Source organism: Beta vulgaris, chromosome 8, assembly GCF_026745355.1.
Source record: "Beta vulgaris subsp. vulgaris cultivar EL10 chromosome 8, EL10.2, whole genome shotgun sequence".
Classification (NCBI taxonomy): domain Eukaryota; kingdom Viridiplantae; phylum Streptophyta; class Magnoliopsida; order Caryophyllales; family Amaranthaceae; genus Beta; species Beta vulgaris.
In genome coordinates this window covers 1783943-1791283 of record NC_079209.1, presented here as the reverse complement: position 1 = coordinate 1791283, position 7341 = coordinate 1783943, and positions in this window count along the sequence as shown.

Genomic DNA, 7341 nt, shown 5'->3' with positions numbered 1-7341 from the left:
ATTAAATTCAATCATATATCACCAAAAAAATTCAATCATATCATTCAGTTGATACGCATAGTGCCATTAATCGTGCTTGCATGATGCACAGTCAATAGTTGATGATCAAGTTGAATTAGCTAATAACCCAATAACAAACTATGTCAATAGCGTCGAGTCGACATAGACGGCACACTCCGAGAGCCAGCATGCAACCGGAGTAACTATAATTTGGCGATGACGGTAAACTCAGTCCAAAGACTTGGCATATAATTTTTTTTTTCATTTTTTTAGAGCAGTTGAAATAATAAAAGAATAGCTAGGCCCTTCTTGAGCAAGTGGCAAGATCATGAGCTTTTCTTACTTTACAGTTCGTTTGGTAGAAGGAATTTGGAAGGAAAGGAAAGGAAGTGGAAGGAAATTTATTACTTTCCAGTGTTTGGTTCATTAAAAAAAATTAAGTGAAAGGAAATGGGAGGAATTGGAAGGAAAGATTCTTTAATAAAATTTCACTTTCCTTTCCTCCCAAAGCGGGGGAATTCGGAAGGAAAGAGAAAATTTATACCAAACATGGGAAATTAAAGTTTTTTTTCCTTTCTCTTCCCTTCCTTTCTCTTCCCTTTCTTTCCTTTACTAAAAATGACTGTTAGTTCTACTAACTTTAATACATGCTAAGTACTTGAGTTTACCGGCTGCTAGTTTGATGTCTTCCACGATTGATGAGATTTCTTTGTTACAGCTCTTGCTATTTTTGAGTGACCTGATTAGTTCCACACAATCTGATTTGATGATGATCGATCGACTCTTACCTTGCTGGTCACTTAACGCAGTTAGCATGGGTTAGGCTTCTGTTTGTAGAGGAGACACCTCAATGATTTTTCTTTCATTTTGCTCTTGAAAGTATGAGCTTTCACTTACCCAACCCACGTTTGCTTTCCCATTCTCTTTCCTACCATTTCTTTTCCATGAACCATCTAATTGTACAACCAAATGAGAAGAATGATCTTTGTTACCTACGATCCATTAATTTCATCTTGCTTCTCGACGGGTAAGAAGTGATCTTATTTGCTTGGACAGTTTCATATGTAATCTTATGTCTGTTGTGATGATCCTTAATGATAGACATGATTCTTTCGGGATTTGCTTTCTCTTCCCTGAAGATTATTTCGATTCTGTGAATCCATATACACCAGAGAGTAGAGATAAAGTCCACAACTAGGCTTGGGCTATCCTCCTTCTTCTTTTTGAAGAGAATAATTAAGAAAGTTTTTTATCCAGTCAGCCAAGTTAGAGTTAACTTGGCTTTTGGTTCTGATGCCCATCGACGCTAGCCAGATATGCTTAGAGACTTGACAGTCTCTAAGTAAGTATGCTTGGGTTTCTAATTCATCCTTGCATTAACACTTAGGAGGGAGAATGTTGTTGATAATTTTCCATAAAAAGTGTTTCCACTTTGAGGAAATATTGGATTTTCAGATGAATTTCCAGAAATTGTCTTTCAGAATTTCTTCTCTAAAATTTGATTGGAGGAGCCAATAACCTGATACTGAGTAGTTTCCGCTCTTTGTTATTAGTTGCCATTCAAAACCATCTTCTGTCGACTCTGAGAGTATGTGGGTAGCAACTAGCAAGGATGAGTATTGCGTCTCTGGTTGTAAAGTTTTTCCATATTAAACTTGGTTTCCAATTTCCTCTTTCATTATTAATAAGGTCTGCCACAGTGGTTAGAGAGGCAGAATTGTTGATATAGTGTTTGATTTTGGGATTATAGGGTGATCTGAAATCCAACTGTCTCTCCTAAGGCTAATTTTCCTCCCATTACCAAATTTCCTTTTGATTCTTCCTTTCATTGCTACACTCGCTTTTAGCAGACTCCTGAAGGCTGAAAGCATAAGAACTGGTGCGAGGGTGTTTGTTATCCATAGCCAACAATAGAGGATCTCCCCCATATTTTGCAGTGTATATTTTGTGAATAAGGGAGGTTTGTTTGTTGAAAATTCTCCAAGCCTGATCGACAAGGAGGGCTTTATTTAGGTTTGGGATATTTCTAAGACTTATGTGTCCCATAAATTTGTGAGAGAACAAAGTTTCTTTTTTCCTCCAATATATTGATGTTTCGGAGATAGAGGAAGACCGCCAAAATTTAAGGAAAATGGAAGATTGTTTATTAGATATTTTCTTTGGCAAAAGATAGATTGAGATAATGTGCAAGGCTAAGCAAATTAGTACAGAGTTGATGAGTAGTAGTTTACCCATTTGAGAGATGTTGATGAATTTCCAAGAAAGTATTATGTCCAAACTTTTTTTCACGATCGGGTTAAAGGTAGTAGAAGAGCTCCCGTCCACTTCCATGGGACAACCTAGATAAGCACCTATTTTTGCTTTGTTTTGAACTCCTAGCGATTTTCTCATGATTTTTATGAATTTCTGTGGGGTATTGGGGCTGACAATATTTTGGGATTTATCGAAATTGATAATTTCTCCTGACTTCAAACATAAATTAATGAGAACAATCTTGATGTCCCAACAGTTGGCAGGGTTGGCTTTAAAGAATAAAAACACATCATTGGCGAAAAATAGGTGTGAAATTCCTAGAGCTGATCTAGCAATCTTAAGTCCTTGCAGTTCTTTCATGGATTGTGGTGTGATGAGATTTTTAGATAGAACTTCCATGAAAAGAATAAAAATGTATGATGAAAGAGGATCCCCTTGTCTAAGACCAGCTATAGGCTTGAAGAATCTTGTGGGTTCTCCATTAACAAGGATTGAATAGGATCTTGTTGTGATACTCTGCATAATCCAGTTCACCCACATGGCAGGAAAATTCATCTTGGTGAGAATGGCTTCCAAGAAGTCTAATTTTATTCTATCGTAGGCTATACTAAGATCAATCTTAAGTATGCCCGCGAAAGAGTTTCCCTTCTTTCTTCTTTTGACCCATTTTATGATCTCGTGAGAGATGAGACAATTATCTGTAATTTGTCTATCCAGGACAAATGCATTTTGGTAAGGACCTACTAATTCTCCTAGAATTCCTTTCATTCTTCCTACCATTGTTTTGGAAATTATTTTGTAGGTCGAGTTACGGAGGCTGATAGGTATAAAATGTTTCACTTTCTGAGGATGATCAACCTTAGGGACTAGGATTATGTAAGTCTTGTCTTGTTCCTTGAGTAAATATCCACTAGCAAAAAATGATTGTACGTTGCCAATGATGTCTCGACGGGTGAGCTCACAATTTTTTTTTGTAAGAATACAGGTGGGGTGCTGTCTGGGCCTGGGGATTTGAGAGATTTACAATCGAAATAGGGTTGTTTTATTTCTTCGGTAGAGAATGGAGTTGAGAGCAAGTGGATTTGGTCTGTGTTTAGGGGGATAATGGGATCAATAAAGGGATCAGAGGATATATAGTAAAGTTTCTTGTTGGAGTAAGTTGGGGCAGAAGAGCTCCTTGAAGCTGTTTAAGAAAAGATTACGTATATCACTCTGGATAGAGACACAATTACCTGCGTTATCTTTAATTGCCTTGATTGTGTTTTGGCTTGATCTCGTCTTGACGCTTTTGTAGAAAAATGAGATGGATTGGTCTCCATACATATCTCATCTTGACTTTGCAGGTTGCTTCCAAAAATCCAGTTTCATATCAATTAGTTATGTTGTTTCTTTCCTAAAGTTTATGTCCCTAATTGCATCTGATTGGTCGAAGATTTCTTGTTGTTTCATAATTAGCTCTTAATTGATAGTTGTCCAGTTTATATGGTTGTTTCTTTGTAGTCCCGACACCATTAGCGTATTGCTAGTAAAGTATTTTGTAGTTTCCTTTGGAGTGTAAACATAACAGACCCCTGGACTTGTTTGTTCCATTCTTCTTTGATAATCTCGTTGATTTGTTGGTGCTTCAAGCACCAAGCTTCAAGTTTGTATGTCTTTTTTGCTTGCTTGGTCTAGGTTGATTGGGTTGTGATTTGATAGTAGAATTGGAAGATTCCACAATGATACCTCTGGGTGTTGGTTTTTCCAATCTTCATTGCAAAAAGCTTTGTCGATGCTTTCATAGATAGCCTCTTGATCTTTCCTATTATTGGTCCAGGTTTAGTTCACACCATGAAATGGTATGTCCATCAGTTTTTGATCGAGAGAAAGATAAAATCAACATTACTAGAGTTAGCTATACTATTAATAAACTTAACTGTTGGAGATTTTAGATTATTCATCCCCCTACAGTTCCAAATCATAATGCTCATTTGATGTTTGAAGGTTGTTGGTCAGCCAAACCATGAGGTGCGCGAGTCTTGTATCATGTAAATTCCATCTTTTTCTTGCCTTCAATTTGATTGTTTTGCTAGAGATCTCTTGGTCATCCATGAATTCCTCTTCTTCGATCATGCCAAATTTCAAAGTGGCTTTCACTACAGTTTTCTTTTGAATCTTAACTCTCTTATTCTTCTTCTCCTCGTAATACTCAGCCTCCATTGTTTCTTCATCATAAACCTTGTTTAAATCTGGAATGATTAGTCTGGGAGTGTTAATAGCTATACTTTTTGCAAGGTAACTCATAGGGAGCCAACTTTTCTTTCTGTCATTCTCTTTTTTTCTCGGAGCTTTAAATTTCTTCTTGTTTTTTATTATTGTGGAATTTCCTAGCTAAGTTTGATCTTTAACTTATATCTCGTACCATCCTTATGTATTGATAATTCTAGGTGTTGCCCCTATATATTAGTTTGCCATAAGATATGAAGTGCGTATGAGATAAGTTTAATTATTTTGGCTCTAAATTTTATTTGCGAGATCAAATGAGATTATTTAGAGTTGAAAGAGTACTCTAATTTGTGAGCAGATTTAATTTGTTTTTGAGATTCCTTTTGCGTGTGTGGGAGTACTATAATTCTCTCGTTGGTTTTCTCCATCGATTTTTATTAGTAGATTTGTTCTCTTCCTCCTCCATATTTTTGTGTTTTTTCTTTTTTTTTTTTAAACAAAAATCAATACACTAGGGGGAATCCCAGGAAGTTGGCCACCCTAAAGCATCCTTTCGAATGATTACAGAAAAATCATGGTCAGGAGAATCAAACCAATAAGTTAAATTTGAACAAGAATGGCCTCGGTGAGCCAGCCAATCCGCAGCAGCATTCCCTTCCCTTACTCCATGATTGATATGAACCTCTGCAAAACTTTTTAGTTCCTCCCCTGCATCCAAAATAAGAGAATGAATAGCCCACAAAATTTTCAAATACGTTTAATAGCTTGAATAACACTAAGGTTATCTCCTTCAATAATTAAATTGTCAATACCCAACATGCGGGCACCATCAATACCCAACATGCGGGCACCATTAATGCCTTCTCTTAGGGCCCAAGCTTCAGCCACCAGGATAGACTGATTAGCGGCAATGGAGTTAGCACCACATAACTTAATCGCCCCAAACTCATCTCTAATAATAAAACCTAATGAAGGCAAACCATCTTTCAACTTTGACTTATCAAAATTAAGTTTACAAAACCCCGAAGGGGGGGGGGGGAACCAGCTAATATTCTTTCCAGGAAGTTTATGTAACCTACTAGGAAGACCATTTGTCGGCAGAGAAGGCTCTTCCACTAAAGGGTCATCCGCAAGCCTGTCCGCAAACTTTTTAATCATAAAACTAATACTAGAAGTGGACAAGGTATCAATCCTGAAGGAGATACCATTCCTAGCATACCGGATAAACCACCATGCGATAGAATCTTAGCAATATCATCCAACGATAGGACTTTAATCAAGTAGCTAAGAAACTCGATGAAGGAGAGCTCCACCGGCATCGAAGGAATGGAAGGCCACCCATGCCGAGCCCCTAAAATATCGAAAACATCAACACAAAAAGGGCATTCAACAAACAGATGAATAAGATCCTCCGAATGATAATTACAAAATACACACTCAAGAGGAAGAAAAACATGACTCATCTCTAGCCTTTTTTTTTGTTGGAAGACCATTATTGCAAATCTTCCAAAGAAAGAACTTAATCTTGGGCGGAACCTGAAGTCTCCAAATTCACAAGAATGAAACACTAGGAGAAGAAATTGCCTCAGGCCCAGAACCCTGGAGAAGAGCCACCCCCGATTTAACTGAATAGCACCCATTAGCCGATAAGGCCCAGATAAGATTATCCTCCATATAATGCCTAGGAATAAAAATACTACTAATCGCATTGCAAACCTCAGCCGAGACCAGCTCCCTCAGCCGAGGACCATCCCACTGGAAATCCTGGGTGATAAAGTGCGCTACTACTAGTGACTCTGAGCCCCTCACAACTGGACAAATCGAACAAATTGGATATTGAAACACCCAATTGCCATACCATATTTTTGTGTTTGTTTTCCTATATATTATTGTTTGTGTTATTTTAATATTTAGTATATTAATGTTGTCTAATTTGCAACTGAATCTGGAAATGATAAGTAGGAGTATTATTCCTCATTACGGTAATATTCCTAACACATGGCATATTAATTGAAAAAGGTTTAAATCAAGAGAATACTGTATACATTCCCTAATATGGTAAAGATCACAACTTGGTCATCACTAAACATATATAGAGTGAGTTATGATGAGCCATGCATCAATATTCAACGTTCCACACAATTACAAATCTTTTCTTAAAAAAACACAAATACAACTCTGATGGAGTCAAGAAATCAATGTAGTAAAAGAACAAATGGCAATACAAAACAAATCAAAAATGCATGAATGAAAATGAACTCAAACGAAGCTTCAGCAGCTCTTGGGACTGCAAATATCACGGCTTTTGACAAGTGCCACTGAAAGTGCCTGAACAATCGTTTTTTCCACAGCATGAACCTCTTAAAAAGCCACAGCTTTGTCCCAGTTCTTTGCAGTTTGGGTTTGGATCTAGAAGAAAGAAAGCATGAAATTTGAATAATTACAACATTGTATAATTAACATTCAAAAAGATACATATTTAATACTACCTCCGTTCCTAAATAATAGTTACACTTACAATTTTCACGCATGTTAATACACTACTTTGAGCTTTTATATCTCTAATTTTGTATTTATAAAAAATATAAAAAGTCGATTTCATACAAGACCCTACATGACTATATATTCTCTTAACCATAAATCACATTGTGAAAAGGAAAGTTGTGAATAGTGTATGAAAGTGTAACTATTAAAAAGAAACGGATGTAGTACTCATTTTGTTTCGTTTTTAATTGCTAAGTTTTTCATTTTTGCACTATATTCATATTAAATTGTTGATATAAATTTAAATTTGGATTTTTGAGGATCATTAACATTCATTTAGGTAGGTTTCAGCCTGCGTTATTCTGGTCGAGCTCGGATCGAATTGGGTTGATTGTCTTG